The sequence below is a fragment of the Rhamphochromis longiceps genome, linkage group LG16, assembly GCF_057381845.1.
Source record: "Rhamphochromis longiceps isolate RC_006_pf linkage group LG16, R_longiceps_female_GT1.1, whole genome shotgun sequence".
In the NCBI taxonomy this organism is placed as follows: Eukaryota; Metazoa; Chordata; class Actinopteri; order Cichliformes; family Cichlidae; genus Rhamphochromis; species Rhamphochromis longiceps.
In genome coordinates this window covers 35,075,499-35,095,881 of record NC_140572.1, presented here as the reverse complement: position 1 = coordinate 35,095,881, position 20,383 = coordinate 35,075,499, and the positions used below count along the sequence as shown (strand labels likewise).

Genomic DNA, 20,383 nt, shown 5'->3' with positions numbered 1-20,383 from the left:
AGAGAACACTGGCTTAATCTGTAAATTGACTGGTTCCCTTCTATTCTACTTGAGCAAGTCTAAGTGTTCAAGTAAAAGAAAAAATTATATGAGTATGTCTGAATGTTAGAGCATAGCACCTCTGTGCTCTAAAATCCTGCTAAATACTATAAGGTATATATAGCTTATATAGTTCATAATTTATAGCTTCTAGTTTACAAAGAACTTTAGACTTGGCAATGTGAACAAAGCTATTTTTATAAGTCAGCTGTATCAGAATTTAGTGCAGCTGCAAAGTGATAGATTTCATCCACAGCATATCATTGGCTTTAATAAATAATATACAACATGTGAGGTATGGATAATATCACTTTTATAACTAAAGATTTAGTTATAAAAGTTATATTATGTAGGCCAGTGACGCAGCAAGTGCACATCAAAGTTCAGCAAACTTTAATTCTCTGTGAAGTCATAATGGAAATTCACGACAATGTAAAAATGTTTCCGTGTGTGTTGCTCACAGAGTGTCAGTGACGGGCGAAAACACCTCGGAAGCAAAAATCCTTAAAACGCAGCACTCAAGAAAGCTGATGCACACTCTCCAATAAAAATAGCATGACTAATCCCTCCTCACAAATGACAAGGCCTAGTCATCTCACACACAATGACTTCAAAGCTAGGCATTTGCCACGATTCAGACCGGAGTGATGGAGCTTCATTTCTCTCCGTAGCATATAGGGTTAACTAAACAAGCAATTTCAGTGCGGCAGCATTTACTAAAAAGCTTGATGGGGCCAGCTAAGCTCCTGTGATTGGCCTTTGTGTGTAAAAGTGACCACTTAAGTGCTGTGCAGCCTCTCCTGAGTGTGTTTGTAGGCATAAGCATTTCCTCTGACTTTTTGCCTGCTTGCACTGTGCATTTGTGTGTGTCCTTGGGAACGTATTGGTGTGAGTTCCTGCTCGCTGGTGCATTTGGGGTTGATCTGCTGTGTGCGCATGTGTGCAAGAGAGCCATCTGTGTTTTTAAATGCCTTGATTTGTTGTGGTGCCGTAACAATTTAAACAAGCTTATGGTAATATGCTCATTTTTCAGCATTCACAGAGTCACATGGAATTTTCCTCAGTTAAAATATTATTTGTCATCATTGAAATTTATATTTTTTTTTTCTTTAGCGTAATTTTTATGCCCCCAAACATTACTTAAAAGGCGATATAATCATTACAACACTGATGTAATTTGAAATGTTTTCATTTCATTTGTTGACATTCAGCTGGATGATATATGTTTAAGTTAAAAGCATCTATCCACTTGTTAAGTGTGACAACATGTCCAGGTGCAAATGCTAACTCAGTTCCCTGAAAGAAAGTACCTAACCAGGGCATCTTTCAGGGCTAAAATGGTCTTTTAACTACAATCAAGTGATCAGTGTGGCTGTTCTTCAAAGTGTCACAATCAAGCAAAGAGAGAATCATAAGGCTGAACGAAATCAGACATAGCTGTAGTCTAGCTAGCTCAAAATTGACATCTGAAAATTATAGATGTCAGTTTTGGGGGGTTAAGCTATTTGGCATAGCTTAAAATTCTCATTAAAGTGGCGGGGCTCAACACCAGTGGTCTGGATCAAGGCCAGTTAATGTACCCTGGCAGGGCTAATGTTTGGCCAATGTGGGCTTTGCTTTGGTTTGACATGCTGGTGCTTTAATGTGAACTTTAGTTTTTTTAAGTTCTACTTACTGCACACTGTTCACATTCATACTATACAGCACATGACTTTAGAAGAACATTTTATGCTCGTGGTCCATTTAAAAAAAAAATGCAGCAGACAAGGCAACTAGGCAAGTGAGGAATTGTTTATGGCCAAGTACTGGCAAGGTTTTCAAAAGCCACCACAACCCTTTTAATCTCAATGCAGCTTTTGAGCATCACTTACTGACAACTGGGCTGACTGCCGTAGTGCCTGACAGATTATCAGAAGTGTAAACAGCTGTATTATAGGCCTGGCACAGCATTATCAGGTAATATGTGATTGCCAGCATTCAAGTAATTGTTTAGTTATTGATTACAAAGGATAATGCTGCTAAAATATAATGTTATGGCATTAGAAATACTTACTGGTTTATCATACAAGTAATAAGTATTATGATTATTACTACTACACACTGGTTCAGTAGCTATCCGTCACAATCAATAGCTCCCCTTACCTTACCCTATATATGTATTAGCTGAGAAAAGTTTAAAGTAAAACCAGTTAGCTCCAGCAGTGTTTTGATCTAGGAAATGAAAATCAGCATTCAGGCTGTGTCCGAATGAACTGACATATAAGCATTCAACACGACCAACAACAACAACAACAACAATCTTTATTTATAGAGCACATTTAAAAGCCTTGGGCATACCAAAGTGCTTTACATAAAACAATAAAAGGTTCAAACATTGATAACGGATAAAAAAAATAAAAAATAACGAGTTATGTTCATAGATAAAAGCTACCAATAAGAATGACTACAGCACATGGGTAATAGCAAGATAAAAGCTGTACCACCATAATAAAAGACACCAATAGAAAGATAGGAGGGAATTAATACAAGAGGTCAATAGGTCACAGCAACCAAACAAACAAACAAACAAACCAGCAATTAAAAGGTGGAGAAGGCAAGTTTAAAAAGATATGTTTTAAGCTGTGATTTAAAAGAATGAATAGAATCAGATGCCCAGATGCCAATCGGGAGATTGTTCCACAGCACAGGTGCAACAAGAGCAAACGATCGATCACCTCTAGTCTTAAGTCGAGATCTGGGCTGAGCCAGCAGTAACTGTGACGATGACCTTAAAGCCCTAGCAGGAGCATAAGGGTTTAAAAGGTCCTTAAGGTAGCTGGGTGCAGTGTTGTTAGTAATTTTAAAAGTAAACAACAAAATTTTAAATTGAATACGATATTTGACAGGCAACCAGTGCAGATCGGCAAGGACAGGAGTAATGTGGGCAAACTTGCTGGTTTTGGTTAGAATGCGAGCTGCAGCATTCTGAACTGTCTGTAATCTCTGTAAAAGGGAAGAGTGGAGACCACAATAAAGTGAATTACAATAGTCTAGCCTCGACGTTACAAAGGCGTGGATGAGCTTTTCGAGATCTTTATGCGGGATATAGCGCCTAGCCTTAGAGATAAGACGAAGCTGGTAAAAACTAGATCTGACAACAGCAGACACTTGTTTGTCAAGTGAAAAGGAGCTGTCAAATAAGACACCCAGATTCCTGACAGTATCAGAGAGAGAACAACTAAGAAAACCAAAGGCATCCCGGAGTTTGGCACGAAGGGCATTACTACCAAAAATCATAATCTCGGTTTTCTTCTCATTAAGGATAAGAGAATTCGACAACAACCACTTCTTGGCCTCAGACATGCATTCTCGGAGGCTATTCAGAGACAGAGCAAGATCGTCGTTTAGCTCAAAATAGAGCTGGATATCATCTGCATAATAGTGATAAGCAATATGGTATTTCTCAAAGATGGCACTTAAAGGAAGCAAGTATAATGAGAAAAGGGTAGGGCCCAGCACAGATCCCTGGGGGACACCACAGCAAACAGGTACAGCCGAGGAAGAGGATGTAGCCAGATGTACCGTAGAGAGCCGATTGGAGAGATAGGATTTAAACCAATCCAGGGCAGCGCCCTTGATGCCTACAGTGTGCTCAAGTCTCGCTAATAAGATATTATGGTCAACCATGTCAAATGCCGATGATAGATCCAAAAGCACTAAGACTGAGGGGCGTCCATTGTCAGCCATTAGTAGGAGATCATTGAAAACACGAAGCAATGCTGATTCTGTGCTGTGATGTTGTTTGAAGGCCGATTGAAATTTATCATTTATATTATTCTCATCAAGGTAGGTCTGCAGTTGGAGCAGAACCACCTTCTCAAGTATTTTAGCCAGAAAGGGAAGCTTAGAAATTGGCCTAAAATTGGCAAAATCACTAAGCTCAAGGTTCCTTTTTTTTAGAACAGGTTGGATTATGGCATGCTTGAGAGCTGAAGGTACATAGCCAGAAAGCAAGGAGAAGTTCAATATGGACAATAAACAAGGTCCAATTACACTGAAACAATCCTTAACAATACGGGATGGGAGAGCATCATGTACACAGTTAGTATTGTTCAGTTTATCAATTAGACGCTTCAGAGTGGAGAGAGAAACGGGTTCAAATTGATAAAAAGTGGCCGAACAATCAGGAGTAGACATACAATCAGTCACCAGAGGAAGAGTAGATCTAAGGGATAAAACTTTATCTAAAAAATAGTTTGAGAATTTTCCACAAAGACCCGGGGAAGACAGCAGTGGCATAGAGGGACGGGGGTTCACCACAGAGTTAAAAATTTTAAATAGAATTCGTGGATTATCACCATTAGTGGTAATAATTTTAGAGAGAAAAGCCGCTTTAGCCGTTCTGGCAGCAGTTTGGAACTTCGAGCGGCTAATACGTAAAATATCATAAGAAGACTGAAGTCTATCACTCCCTCCACTTCCTCTCATCACGCCAACATATACGTCGTAGGGCACGAACAGAATCATTTAACCAGCATTGTGAGAAAGTTCTAGGGCGTTTCATTTTGATGGGTGCAACAATGTTAAGAATCGAGGAACAGGTGGTAAAAAGAGTATTAGTAGAGTTCTCAAGTGTGTGTGGGGAAGAACAATCCAGCATACTAAATGGGGAGTTAACAAAAGACGTAGTAAAGTTGACCACAGTATTGGCATTAATAGTGCGCGTAGGATAAAGAGGAGAGTTTAGGTATTGTCCAGTATCACCCAGGTCTACATCGAAGATGACCGGGGAATGATCAGAGAGACCAGTATTCCTGATTTCCTTAATGCAAATGTCCACATTGAATGAAAAAACCAAATCAAGGGTGTGGCCTTGAACATGGGTAGGCTCATTCACCCACTGAATAAGATTAAAAGAATCAGTCAGCACAAGAAAGTCTTTAGCCAATTGGTCATTCATACAGCAGACATGAATGTTAAAATCTCCAGAAACAATAACAGAATCATATTTAAAAAGAACGGATCCCAAAAAATCAGCAAATTCAGAGATAAACATCTTATGATATTTAGGCGGACGATAGACCACGACACACAAAGTGGTCCGAGAGCCCGTCAGTTCCAATAGCTGAACTTCAAAACTGGAATAGGTTGGAGAGGATAGCAGCCGTGCATCATGTTTATTATTGAAAACCGAGGCTAAGCCACCACCTCTACCAGTTAGCCTAGGTGAGCTAAAGAAGGCACAGTCAGGAGGTAGAAGCTCAGAGAAGGGGATGAACTCACCCGGAGAAGTCCAGGTCTCCGTTAGAAATAGGACATCCAGTCCCGAGGTGCGAAAAAAGTCATTTAGGAGGAAGGCCTTATTAGAAAGAGACCTGACATTAAATAAGGCCATCCGAATCCGGGGGGCCAGGACCTTTGTAGTAGCCCGTCGCAAGGAGCAAAGGTTGTTATGTTGAACACCGCGGCCAGGCGGTGTTATCCAAAATCGGGCAGAGTGGTAAGCCACTGGGCGAGCAGGGTAGGTTTGAAGGCCGACGGAGCAAATCCAACGGTGGGTTAGCAATCTAGCCGCAGAGTGGCTGCTGAGATAGTGGAAGAAACAGGATAGCTCACGGCTTGTAGAAGGGAAGTCCATAGCCATGGCTCTGATATAAGCCTTAACGCGGACACGGACGCCGCTCCTCCTACCCCGTTTCCTGAAGCGTTTCCTACGGAGCATGGGAAGAGGAGGATAGGTCACATAGGTAGGGGAGACAGGCATCAGGGGGATAGCGGCACCGGCGGTCCCAAGGCAGTCAGGTCGTTGAGAACAGGAAAACCGAAGATTCAGGAGCGTGTCTCTGTCATAAGTTATTAGTGTACAATCACCTAGAGAACATAAAACCAAAGATAAAACGAGAACAACGAGAAGTACAACGCCAAGGCGAAGACGTGGCGAAGACGTGGTCGGAGACGGTCAGCCATGCACACCGGCGCCATCTTGCTTCCACGTAAGGACCATTCACTACAAACTCATTCACTACAGCTAAGTGGCTGCTAACCTACAAACATAGACAGATGCTGCTGCCTCAGTGTTAACAGTAGCCATGCTCTGAGTGACCTTACTTTTAAACTAAATGATTAGTCTAAAAGTAAATTAGCTTTTAATTGAATCACAAAATTAGTAAGTACTTTCTTTCTTGTTTCTTTTATTCCTAGAAGACCAGATGAAACATCAGGGGACTGAACAGAGATCCACTGTGAATTTTACACTCTTTATTCACAACTTCCTTGTTACAAATACTTCATATAACCTGGCCTAATCTCAAACTTGTAACCCAAAATAGTCTGAAACAATTCACTCGTTCGCTGACTACGTTGGGTCACCTTGTTTAACAGCTCTCTGAGCTCAGCTATTCAGTATTTAGTAATAGTATTTATACACATGTATCACGGGAACAACAACTTTGCTTTAAGACACAGCTAATGGGGATTTTATTAAACAAACAATTAACAAATTAAGCAAAAAGCCTGTCTAAGTTTGCTGGTTTTACATAACACATGTCACAGATAGCGCTGAAACACAAGATGTAGTTTCCTTCCTACTCTTTTGATTTAAACACTCACAGCTTTTCCTGCATATGAGTCACTTTTTAACACCTCCATATTTCATATGGTCTCCCCTTAAACACATCTTAAACGGCACATTAATTTCATTCATGTCATGTGTGTGTATGAGAGAAGGATGCATTTACCATCAGTGAAGGGTGAGTCCTTCAGTAGACAGGGTCAGTGCTCTAATCTGAGGAGGTGATGATATTGTGAGGATATTTAATGAGAGGATAAGAGCAGAAGCGAGAGGTGGGGGAATTAGCCTTTTTAGATATCATTAAACATTAATATTCTCGGGGGACTGGAGCACACTGGGGTCCTTTTCATTGACTTTCATGCTGCGTGCTAATAGAGTTTCACCTCTGGGGACCTCAGCACCCCTCACCCACCCCTAAGTGCAGAGCTAAAGCTAATGGAAGATCAGATCGCCATCCCGCTTCTGAGGATGAGATTAGTGGGTGTGTGTACGTGAGTGTGTGTGAGTGTGTATTCGCTGTATATTGTAAGATTTCGTACTCTCTTTTGCACCCTTTCTATCTTTTGCTCACATATACATGCAAGCATAGCATACATTAAATATAGCCATTAAAAACTATTAAAATTCTAATGGACTTGCATATGTTACCATAATACTTAATCTGGGTGCCTAACATTGTCTCCTATGGCATGTTATTCTTACAGTATTAAGCAAATTGACGTTACCTGCTCTGTTGTTCAGGGGTTCAATCTGAATGACTGTTTAAGATATTTGCATTTTCACCTGCACGTTTGTGGGATAATCTATAATAAAGTTCAGGTTCTTCTGTGGTTTATATCAGAGACTGCTATAAACGCTCTATTTCAAACAGCTTCTTTCCAGCCTTGGATCTGTGTGATGTCATGTTCAGGTGATATCCCTAATATAGCCATGTCAGCCATACAGCTATGGGTGTCAGCACTGACGTTTAACTCACTGGCATTTACAATCTTTCATTTTTCGTTTTTTTTTTTTTCTTTTCTTTTTTTTTTTTTAATGAGAGACAACCAACAAGAGGAACATCGACTTAAAGCTTAGGGTGGACTTATAGGGGGACATTTCAGACAGTCAATAAAATGAGGGGCTGCATCAAGTAGAGATGTACCAGTCCAATATTTGGATCAGATTTCTGTCAGGTCCTGATTCAAAAAACTGGATGTGATAGTATATGCGAGTCTCGTCCTCGCAGTGTACATTACAGATTAATTTAGCACTGGTACAGGATCAGTACTCTGCGTCGGCAGATCCGTTAACCCCTGTGTCTGTATCAGCTCAGAAATGGTAATGGCTGGATTGGTGTATCTCTAGCATCATTATAAGGCAAATGAAGATCGCAAATCACCAGATACTACAGTAGCTTTGCATGAGTCACAGACCAAAGTCCAAGAATATAAATATTCAAATGGAAATGTGCATGAGTCACATTTAAAACTGACCAGATTACTTTGAAATATGTTTTTTTAACTTAAACAAACATAGTCTGGACGTTTGGAATTTCATGTGAATCAAATCATGTAAAAGCAAATGGGTGCTGGTGATGTACTGGATGGTTTTAACCACCTGAGGCAAAGCCTTCCCATACTGGGCGGCGCATATTCCCATACCAATTTGTGATTTTTCCAGTTAGCACGCTTTCTATAGCTCCCTGACACGGGATTAGTCGTCTTAACATTCCTCAAGAAGATTTCTGAGTTTTCTTCGCCAGTGTGGAAGTGTGTGTCGAGCATGGCAGGTGTTCTGTGCATTCACCTTGTCCACCTGAGTGCGTGCCCTTGCCTTCTTTTTAGCTAGAACCTTTTAGATTAATAAAAATTAATTAATTATCAATTTTAATTAATTTAACATTAACTAATTTTTTAATCTAAGCACAGGTTACAAATGTGCATTTTGGACTGTACAATGTTTGTGTGTGTGTGTGTGTGTGTGTGTGTGTGTGTGTGTGTGTGTGTGTGTGTGTGTGTGTGTGTGTGTGTGAGATATGCATTATATAACAATCAATTATGGAAACAATTATCCAATTGTCCTCTTTATGGCTCCTTTTCTATTGTTCTAAATATCTTTAAAATGGGTGGTGTATGGCACATGGAGCGCCAGCAGAGGGCGGTGACTCCCTTCTAAAGAGAAGAGGCTTGGCCATCAATACAGGAGCTCCTTTGCCCTGTGTGTGTGTGTGTGTGTGTGTGTGTGTGTGTGTGTGTGTGTGTGTGTGTGTGTGTGTGTGTGTGTCGTTCAGCTGGGTGTGGCTGCGCCTGAATGAGCCCATGTGCCCACTCTGCTAAGTGGGATGTGGGCAGATGGTGACACAGGGAGCTGTTATCGTACAAAACCCAAGACACACTGATACTGCAATTAATAAATGAATCCTTTTTCCCCCCCCAGGGATTCCACTCGGGTCCTCTCCTCTCTCGGAGTGCTGTCTGTGAACATCTCAACCGCACAATGTAAGAAACATTAAGCACATTTTCATTTTTAAAGTTGAAACCCTTTAAAGCTTGCAGTTCATGCAGTTTGATAACATAGAAATCATCATGGAGTGAACGATGTGCTTTTAGATATTACACATCACCCTTACAGCAGTATTTTTCTTTCTTCCACAGATCCACTTAACCCAGCTGCCACGCTTAATTTGATCTAAATAAGCTTCTGCTGACCAGGCGCAGCAAAGTAAGTGCTTGTACCAAATTTGATTTATCTAAACACACAGAGCAAATTCACATCTTTTCCACGGCCTCAATCACAATCCCCTCCTAATGAATCACTTTTCTCCTCTTTGCACCTGACTTGCATTTTTGGAAAACCAAAGGAGTAACCTTTGCTTTGGGGGAAAAAAAATATCCACAAAGAGTTTTCGGCCTTCCTCCACAAGCTCAATTTTGAAACTTAATTTACTCGAGCATAAAATAAATGTTTGCTTATTGAACTAACTGTAAAGTAACACATAGAAATGTCTTTAACCTTCCTGCCTTCTTGGGACCTTTTTGTGCCACTGCTATGTGTTAAATGGCTGCCATTTCCACTGTGTTCAGTGGAATATAACCAAACTTGCCACAGGATAGTTTTTACCTGTCAATGTTAATATTCCAGTGTGAATTCCTTAAATCAGCCTAAAATGGCTGAGCAGCAGAAATCCCCACACCCATCACCCTGGGGACCATTTTCTGCCCATTGACTTCCATTATAAACGCTATTTTTCAACCCCAAATTATCATCATATGATTTTATTTTTTCTTCTTTTCTTGGATGTCAATGAAGACTCAGGGCCTTGAAGTTTTAATTTTTAAATTGCAAAAAAAATGCAAAAAAAATAATGGCAGGTCAAAATGTATGTTGGTGCCAATCTTTGGTCCATCTAAAGGCCTACTTATAATGACAATCACATATTACTTCAACTGGTTTTTTGTGGAAATATTTAGTTTCGTTTTTTGGTTTTTGGGGCTTATAACACAGGGCGCTCATGTAATAACACTGGGATTTGAAGGGTTAAAACAACGAAAATATAATTAAAACTTTACATGAATATTTCAGGGAGAAGTAGTTTTACAAGGTTGGCTAATTTAAAGTGGAATAAAATATGGATATATGGTCTTTTTATGGCGTGGCTGAGAATGGTCCCTAGGGTGATGTGTGTGAGTTTTTTAAAGGATGGCAGGAGGGTTAATTATGTGGCCACCAATCATGCTTACATGGCTGAAAGGACCTTCCTGAACAAGGACCCTTGGTTATGGAGGTCACATTAGCCTTAGCCACAGATTTACAGAGGCCATGGGAAGCATGTCAGTCATTTTAATTTAAAGGTTTTTCAGTTCAAATGGTTACTATGAGAATGTCTTTCACACATCCAGCCATGCAGCCATAAGTAATACATTGTCAAAGATGATTACGCCTCAGTACGAGAAAAGTGTAGGTATGCATTTGAAAGTGTCTGACAACTTTTATTTCCAGGCTGGAGAGCTTCTATTCTCTCCTAGATGTGTTGACTGGTGTTAGAAAGAGGATCGATCTCACAGAGTTAGCAGAAGTTATATTTGTGACAGTGACAGCACAATAAAAAAATATGATAGTAGCACAGCTGGGCAAATATACATTTTCAAATGAAAATCCCCACTGCTGATTACAAATTGATAGGCACTGACATAAAATCATCAGTTGTTAATACAACTAATGATTTTTTAAAAGCAGGAAGAAGGAAGGGGAAACTTATCCCGTTGGATTATTGTAGACCTAATAAACAATATCTTTTTTGCAGATTACAGATGATAAACTTAGTAAGTAAGACCATCAGACAACCATTGATTGCTGATATTTGCATCTGATATTTGCAGATGGGTGAGTGTGCAGCAGAGGAACAAGGCACCACCTTGTGGCTATATTCATCAATTGCCCCTTACAGGCCAATTATTAGCAGACTTCTATTCTTAAAGAAAGAGACTACTAACAACTATATGATCAAAATTAAGCACCACAAAAATTACCCTACAAAATCAGTGTGAACAGTAGCTGCAGGAAAACTGTTAAATAAAGGATCAATATTTATGTGTCTATATCTAATTTGCATGTTCCGACAAGTTTATAAAATCTTAAAACTAGTAAAAGCCTCATAATTCAGCCAACATGCAATAATTTAAACATGGCCACGCTCTCATATGATCTGTTTAGGTCCATCAGCCAGACGTCCAGTCACCTCATTCTGCTGAAAGGCTGATAGCCACAGGTCACATGACCTGGAAGAAAAAGCCTTGGAGACTTTTGGGATCCCTCTTTGGTCAGACACACCTTCTCATTGTTATTTCTTGCACACACTGTGAGTAACTTGACTGATGGGCTTGTCTATTCTGATTGAAAATCTGTGGTGGGAGAGGTTTAGTTTGCTTCAAAAGGAATTGATCCAGTGCAGAAGCACAGGTTTTATCAAGAAAATCTGCTCATTTATTGATAATCTATACTGCAATGCAATAACAAACGCGATTTGAAGCGAGCTACCAATTTAAAGTACGTAATTATAAAAATATGTGAAAAGAGCAGATTAGTGCTGCTATGTCTCGTGCATTAAAATGTATTCAAACTGTTTAAAGCACAGCTACAAAGAAAAGCTGATAAAGCTTTTTTTTTTATTAATTTTATTGTTTTAGCATGGACTGGTTATCAACCTGAAGGGAAATCCAAAGGCTGATGAACTGATCCGTGTCTGTGTGAGACCACATTGCTCTGGTGTCCTATATGCACTGCGAACACACCACGCAGGGCAACTCTGGTGAGTAACACCACTCATTTGATCATTCAAGGTTAAACTGATGGGATTTACTCCATTTCATTACTGAAACATTTTAGTAAGCAGGCGTCCTTGCTTTGAAGTTTTGGAAAGGACAACAGTTGATGAAGGAAGGCTGATGATGAAGAGGACGCCGATGGTGTCAATGATTTTTAAATAGTCTCATCTTCCAATGACATGATTTTGTTTATTTGAAATCAAGAGCAATAAGCAAAAGCACTGGTCAACTAAACAATTAAAACATAACCCTAACTAACTAGAACCAGACATACTCTCCAGTTTAACTAATAATTCATAATATACACATTTTAATTGCCAGTTCACTGTTGGTTTCCTCTCTCTCTACATAATGGGAAGAGAAGAAAAAAAGCTGTGTGGCGCAGGGCAGCTCTGCAGTACTTCAATCTGTTTGTGTATAGACCGTATAAACGTAAATTGGCTCTCAACCAGAACAATGCACAAATGTGTAGATCCTAACCTGCTAGGAAGGAAGGGTGTTGTTGTGCCACTGCTATCCACAGACAGAATAAAAGATGGACACAGTTTGAGAAGTGAAGCCAACATCAAACTGCCTTAAACCTGCGTTCTTTTCACTGGCCACAAGGGGCGATACCTGTGGATGCAAAAAAGATTCCTACTTCTATCAAAGTCTACTGCAAACGGGACCTCAGTCATAACCTCATCAGACACTTTCCTGATGAGGTTATAGGTTCACTCAGTCATTTCATGCCACACTGAATAAAACATGAAGCCTATTTTTGTGATATTTGGTCATTCTAACAGGAAGGACGATCATCAGGGGTATGCTTACTGGCTAATGACTTGAGCCTGCAGTTGCACTGGGAGTTACACCCCTTGCTCATCACATTCAGTTTAAAACAGTCATATCAAGGCTTCAAAGACAAAACTTCATAAACCAGTGGGTGAAGCCAAGGTGACTTTGTGCATCTTTTGTACTGTCTCTGCAGCTAACATTAGCCTAAACTGACCTTGTTTTTGCGTAACCTTCTGCACAGTGCAATTCAGCAACATGTTACTTGATTATTGAAGAATATGATTAGTGCAGGTAGGGTTGCGAAGCAACAGATTTGTAAATCTGAATATATTATGAGCGCATAGTGAAAACTTTTAGTCAAAACTTCATATCAAGCTCATATTTCCATGTTAAATAATGAGCAACAGTCTGATGAATTATGACAATGGTAAACAGTTTTACACTACTGAACCCTCATATCTGGGTGACCCACTCAGACACATTTGCTCTGATCTCAATTGTCTGGAATAACTTATGAAAAGCAAACAAGACGCCACAGAAGTACCGGGATTGTGTCCTGAGGAAGAAATTATCAGAACAGAATATAGCTCCAATCTTGTAGTAGCAAACCACGCCAATTGCCTCTTTTAAGCTTTATATATACAGTTGCTTGACTGAAACCAATCCAACAGTCTCTACAATGACAGCATGTGAAAAAAAAAAAAAAGACCTTTTTCCAAATCATTCTCCTCAACCAAGGAATCAGTTCCCAGATGCAAGAGTTTCTGTAATTCACCAGAGATGTAATTATTTCCTCTTGGGAGGGCATTCTTTGAGAGGGCAACAAGATGGCTAAAAAATTAAGCGAATAGCTCATGTGTAGCAAGCAGTCAATGTAACATCTATTTACTTATGTCTACTACAAGTAAACGTTCTTTGTCTAGATTTTATTTAGTGTTTAGTGTGAGGTAGAATTCCTGAAGGGGAAACTTAGCCTCTAATGCTTTAACACTTTCTGCCAACATAGAAGTGGTCAGTGGCTGCCAAAGAAAGGAATGACCGACATTTTTGAAAACGGCACAACAACGACAAGTCGACACTAATACAAAGCCACAAGAACAGCCATAAGGAAAAACATAGTGCTTAAAGTTTACAGGGAAAGTTCAGAGTTTAGATGTTTTTATCTAACTGATTTAATTAAGATTTGTAGTTAATGGCCTAAAGGCAGATTATCTCAGCTTTCACATTTTACCTAAATGAGATGGTCTACACTCACAGAAAGCAAAATTAGAAGTACATTTGTTTTATTTTGGCCAACTTGTGAAACTGAAACTTGCTAACAGGTTTTTTTTTTTTCACTTAAACAGCTTCCCTTATTCGAATGACCCAACATTAAGACAAAATACACTCCAGCAGCATCAATATGGTAATACATTTGGAATTTGCAATATTAGCTATAATGTCCTAATAGACAAACAGTGTAGAAATGGTTTAAATTACAGAAATCATTAGCCCTAAATCAAACTCTACAATAGATTCTTGATTGTCTAGTTTATGAGGTGAATTTGCCGCTAACTGGTGACAAAAATGTAGTTGTAGTAGAGTGGCAACAATGCATTGGTCAACAATGGATTATCACACATAGAATAATTATAGAAGTGCTTGTGTGAATTGGTGAATGGGACATGTTGTCTTAAGCGCTTTTCTACTCTCCTGGAGTACTCAAAGCACTATATAAGAATCAGTCCATTTACATGTAGCTGAGTAGGCATCACAGCTGCGTAGGCATCACAGCTGCGTAGACTGTATAGAGTCATGTAGTCTTCATGGTTCAGTGAATCCATGAACTGTCAAGGATACACCTGCTAGGTCTTGGCTTAAGGCAGTATTTGGTGAAGTCAGTAACCAAACAGTCTAATTAGTTTTGAGACATTCAGTCTTGAAATGTGGACTTTCAAAGAGGCAGACACATAAAAGCCACTTATCCACGTGACTCCAATGTAGAGTTAATTAAATCTGCCCCAACAACAATAACTACAAATTCATTTACTTTGATGGTACAGATGCAGAATACCCCTTATTCCCAATTAGCTGATATTGGTCTTCCTGCATTTGACTTCATCTTACAAACTACCCTGATGCGCTTCCGGCGATTGTTTATTTCCTAAAGCTATTCAATGCATTTCTACACGTAATCCTATATAACTGAAGTAAATTTACAGTTCAAACACCCATGTGGTAGAGTTATTGAATGTTATGTTATCGAAACATTTCCCTCATTGTTCCTTCTCAGCTGCTTTTCCAATACATACAGTCAATATAAAAATACAAAGCTATTGTGTGGCGAATGTAAACAATACTGAGGCACCAACTAAATGCGGCAGACCATAATGGCCACATATTATAGTTGCTGTGACTGATAATGGCCACCTTCAGCTGTTTTGAAAGCAACAAGGAGGAAAAGGAATAAATGTGTGCAATTCCTTTCAGGTTTTTCCTTCACTGATATATTTTATATTTGTCTGACCGTCTGCCTGTCTGTATTCAAGTCCTTTGAGCTTTTTATACATGTCACTGCATACACATGTATGTGTGTTTTGACACTTTAATACTGGCAGCAAAGCTTCAAGAAAAAATATCTAAGCCGGCTCCCTCTACAGAGAACTGCTCTGTACTGATAGGACTAAGTCAGGAGATACCGGCATTCTTTTCATAACTCTGTAGGGGAAGAAAACTGCTATTTCTAACCATAGCATAATTCATAAATACACAAAAACACGCTAGGGTATTCATACATATACATATAGTTCAGACAATTTCTCTTTCACAAACTAAACTGAACAGGCTAAACTATTCATACAGTAATCAATGTAAAAATCATAACTAAAAAATCCTGTGTGGAAAAATTGAAAAACATAAAGTACATTAGATGCTGTTTAGCTTTTGTGAATGCAACTACTTTGCCTAATGCAGACAGTACCTTGTGTTATTTTGTGGCCCTAATGATCAAGCATTAACAAACTAACTAAAATTGACTTTATGTGCATGTTACGTTCTGTTCTTTCAATAATTGCTGCAGTGTTGACTTTGTCAATAATGAGGATAATTAGAGGCTTGTCTCAAAAAAAGAGCACTATACTGAGTACAGTAGGATCTCTGTTGGAACTGATGGTATGCTGAGTAATTCTGACAAAAGGCTATCTCATGACTAACAGCGATAGAAAGAGTTCATTCCAATAAGTGCAGCACATCAAACTGAAACACTAAGGCTTGCAGCGAGTTATACACACCATTTCTAAAAATGCTGGGATGTTCTTTAAAATGTAAACAAAAACTGAATTAATTACTCAGTTACACTACATTTAACTGAAAAGAGTATATCAGAGATTTTAATTACCTTTAGTATATATATATATATATATATTTTTTTTAAATTTACTATAATATTTTACTTTATGAAGCATCCTTATTCCATTACATTCAACTTTTTACTTTTTATTGTATGCTATTTAGCTTTGTACTTAATGACCTCTTCTGTGTTATTTAATCTGACTTAATTTTTTGTATTCTAAAACAATTCTCATTTTTAAACTGCTTGTGAAGGAGAGGAAGCCTCTTCCTGCTAAAAAGAACATGGCACCATCGCTGCATGGTTGCATCTGAACAAACTGCAAGATGTCTGGAACAATGTGCTTTGGGCCAAACGAGAGCAAGGTGGAGTTGTCTGGTGTACCACAGAATGACTAAAACAAAAATGACCCAGTCAGTCGTCAGCCTGATAAAGATGCTGTAGCTGGACCTTAACTGAGCCATGCATTAACGAACAAATAAGCAAAGCAAGAGCAGGTCAAAGTTGATTCTACAAACTACTAAATGATGGGGTTTTCAAAGTTGTCTTTAGTCTATTTAAATTAAACTGTGGTTTCTTTTCTCCCCTCGGTGCAGCCAAAATGCTTTGTTTATGGTGTGAGCGTGATTCAAACCAACTACCAGATGTATGTTATCAGTTTGAGCTAAAAAAAAAAAAAAACAACCCCAAAACATTATGTAGCCACGTATGCTTTATATTCTCAATGCAGGAATGTACTGTAGATCTGCACAAGTGAGTACAGGCCAGGAACTAGCTGTGAAATGAATGTAAATTCTCTGTGTTCACAAATAATCCAGAACGCAGCACCTTCTTCTGTACTTACTTTTGTTGCTCCCGCCCCACACACATCTGCCCAATGAGCAGACTGAACATTCTCACACAGTTTGTAATGATGCATTCTGGTTTTCTTGGAGTTCACTTGGATTTGTTTTTCTATGTGAAGGCAAACCTACAAGTTTGTAAACTCATCAACTGATTTTGACCAGAGTAAAGGAACTATAGGTGTGAAAACATTTTTTCACAGGACTACTAAGGTTTTGCATGTCTTCAGTTCAAAAGAGGAGAAACATGCTGATAAACCCTACCCACTTTTAAGGCTTTTAATTCAGTCAAATTCCCACTGAAGTAGAGCTGGGCGATATGAGATTTTTTCATATCATGATATGTTTTTTTCATTTCAGGCGATAACGATATCTATCACGATATAAGCCAAATAACTATATTTGTAAGATTTAAATGTGCCGTTGCTCACAAGTAAAATGTGAAAGAATCAGCAGCTTGTTTTTATTTAAATATTTATTTCCCATAATAAGTTCAACAGGGTAGATGTACTTAAGGAACATGAGAGTTTTTCAGATAAATAAAGGCAAATATTGCAAACTACACAAAAGGCAGCCGCTAAAGCGTTTAAGTTTCAAAATAGAACAAACAAAACAGACTAAATTGTCAATTCCACTTAGAAACAAAATATTAATTCTAAAAATAAATCTTACTTTGTTTTACAGAAGAACAGACAAAACTGACTAACTTTTGTCAATATCAAATAAACTGAGAACTAAAAGGAAATTCTCAATCTCTCCTTGTTGTATAGCTTAGCTTTTCAAACAGTTTTAACAGTTACTTTAGTCTGACAAAAGCCGAATGACGAATTAGCGCTTCCAGTCAGAGACTGAGGCTACGTCCACACGTACACGGGTATTTTTGAAAACGGAGATTTTCCGTTTTCGTTTTAAAAAATAATCCCGTCCACACATAAAGGCAGAAATGAAGGAAAACGCTGCTATGAACATGCCAAAGCAGCAGGTGGCGCTAGATTCCTAACTGTGCAGAAATGTTGGCCAATCAGAAGTCTAGAAGCCTCGGTGGGAAAAAGTAAACAAAGCTGGGGCATAGAAGCAGAACCGAGTCGTATGTGTGGAGGGACAGTAACTGTGTGTGTATGTAAGCATTTAAACACTGCAGAGAGTAGAATTAACAGTAACAGTATTGTAGAAATTCATTTCACCGAAACAATAACGTGGCGCACAGTGTGACGCATGCACCAGTTTATTGTATTTCCAGACTTGCTTTCGGCACATTTACAGTGCACGCTACTCTGTTTTTTGTCAGACTTGAAATAGCCGAAATACCTTCACACTACGGAACTTCTATGGCTCTTCCGTTTGACAATCTCTCCGGCATTGGAACCATCATCTGTTTTCTCTTCGGTCACGCTCGGTTGATTTTTCTAGTCGGCACACTCATTTCCTCCATTACGCGCTGGCTCCATTACCCGCTGGCTGCTTCCCAAACAAACACACGTGCGGCTTGGCACTTGTGCTGTACGTAACAAGTCACGCGACGTGACGCTGCGGCTGTGATTGGTTCGGCTCTGCGCTACTTAATTTGGATTGGCTGACCTTTTTTTTTTTTTTTTTTTTTTTTTGAGGACAAGAGCGGCGAGGTCTATCGCGATAGCTTAATTTCTCTATCGAGTAAAAGTTATATCGCGATACATATCGTTATCGTTCTATCGCCCAGCTCTACACTGAAGAGATCAACACAGGGCGATAGTTTCAGTCAGAAATAAGCCTAGTTCACAGATTAAAAGGGTATTTATTTAAATTTCGAAAAAGTAGTTCTCTAGGGATCTGTTAACAGAACAAATATTACTGATGTGGTTGTGATACTTTATAATTTAGCATCCTTTTTAATGAATATCTCTTCATTTTAAATTTAATATGTTCATAAACTGATTTGTTTACTTGTGCTTACAGACTGCTTTTGATTCCAATTAGACTAAAGTTCAGCCCACATAATAAGCTTGTGCGTCAGTAAATGACGCACACAGCTCAGACTGGGTGTGTCAAACACAAAAGTATTTAAAGGTGCAAGATATGACAATTTGGGAGTAGGAAAAAAAAATGCAGCCTTTTCATGACAGCTGACGTGCATCAAAACGCTGCCAGTGTGGGCCTATGTGGAAAACAATGGATATGGGTGTTGTGATGAACATCAGTCATACTGTGTATTTGTGTGCTGCTCTTAATTCTTTGCCAATTTAAATAACAAGCAGAAGCATCGGGATAGGGGCTGAGATTTTAGAGTGCTGTCTGACCAGTATAGCTATTTCTTATCAAGCATTTATAATCACTTGTGTCTCTAAAGCCAGAAACATCTCATTTGGACTTCATATCAGAGAGTATATCTGCAGACTCTACGTCATGGCCTGTTTTAATTAAACAAAAAGCTCACGGGCAGGCGGTTTCCATTCACCTTTTTCCTGACTATTTACAGCTTCACAGCTGCATGCCATGGCCACATCTGAGTGAACATCAAAATGTGTTTTAATGAAAGGATGCCATCCTCATGATGACCCACCCATTATCACTCAGTTCCCCAGATCAAATTCTGATGCCAGGGTTACATATGCCTGAGCAACTTAATGAAATAAAAACAAGTATTTAAATATGCATCAATCACTGCCACCCTGTACTGCATCCAGAGAAAACTATATTTCTCATTTTCTTCGTCATTGTGGTCAGTTCCTTTGATATAAGGCAGCAGAGAGTAGTCAGACTGGGAAACCAAATGTGACATGTTTCTCAAAGTTAGTCATTTTCAAACATTTACTCACTGCCTGCAAGCAGCAGCTGCCAACATATCTTTAAAATGCATATTGAAAAGAGGCAGGGGAAGCTCTGTACACACACCAAAAGCAACATTTTTTTGTATCACAAGAAGGCCTCTGCTTCTGATGGCCTGACAGTATAAAAGTGAAAGCTATTTCGACAGCAGCTTTCAGTCATGCAGTGCTTATTAAAAAACACTGCATGACTTTTAATAAGTGCAACAGCAAAAATGCAAACCCACTAAAAAACTAAACATGTGCCGTTATGAACCAGTGAAAGTGATCAATACCGTTCCTGAGAGAAGCAATAAACGCTAGTTAAAGCTCATTAGTGTATTCCCATGAGCAATAAACAAACATGCCATCAGTTAAGGAATGTGTCATTAGTACACTGAAGAAAATAACAAACACACACACACACAAAAAAGCAGATGCCATCTGTAACCTTTGAATTGCTGAAGGATGAAGGACACAGAATTTCTTTCTGAATGGAGAGCTTAGGAAGTTCAGCCATAGCTTTAGGGAACTTGTCATTTGTTCTCATTGACTGATTTGAGCGGAAGTGAAGCCAAACAAATCGAGTCACCGCTTGTTTATTTCATACTAAAGTAACCCAAGCTGCAAAACTCACACTGCAGCTTGCAGTATGAGATTTGAGGGATAAATATTATTTAAGTGATATATCCGAGAACACCGTGGCACAAGAACGTCTATGTCAGCTTACTTCCACTGATCATAGCAACAAACTTAGA

The 20,383-nt window shown here is 39.0% G+C and overlaps 1 protein-coding gene across 5 annotated transcripts in view; it reads left to right on the top strand.

The window, feature by feature from the left end:
• Positions 1-20,383, top strand: part of pcbp3 (poly(rC) binding protein 3) — a 101,504-nt gene that overhangs the window by 38,129 nt on the left and 42,992 nt on the right. For 4 of the 5 annotated variants that reach the window (XM_085384550.1, XM_085384547.1, XM_085384549.1 and 1 more), the window contains exons 2-5: positions 9,008-9,069; positions 9,226-9,292; positions 11,285-11,390; positions 11,758-11,879. The gene's annotated coding sequence lies outside the window, so the exon portion shown is untranslated. Of the gene's footprint in view, positions 1-9,007; positions 9,070-9,225; positions 9,293-11,284; positions 11,430-11,757; positions 11,880-20,383 lie in introns of all 5 variants that reach the window. The other variant, XM_085384546.1, reaches the window with a different exon arrangement.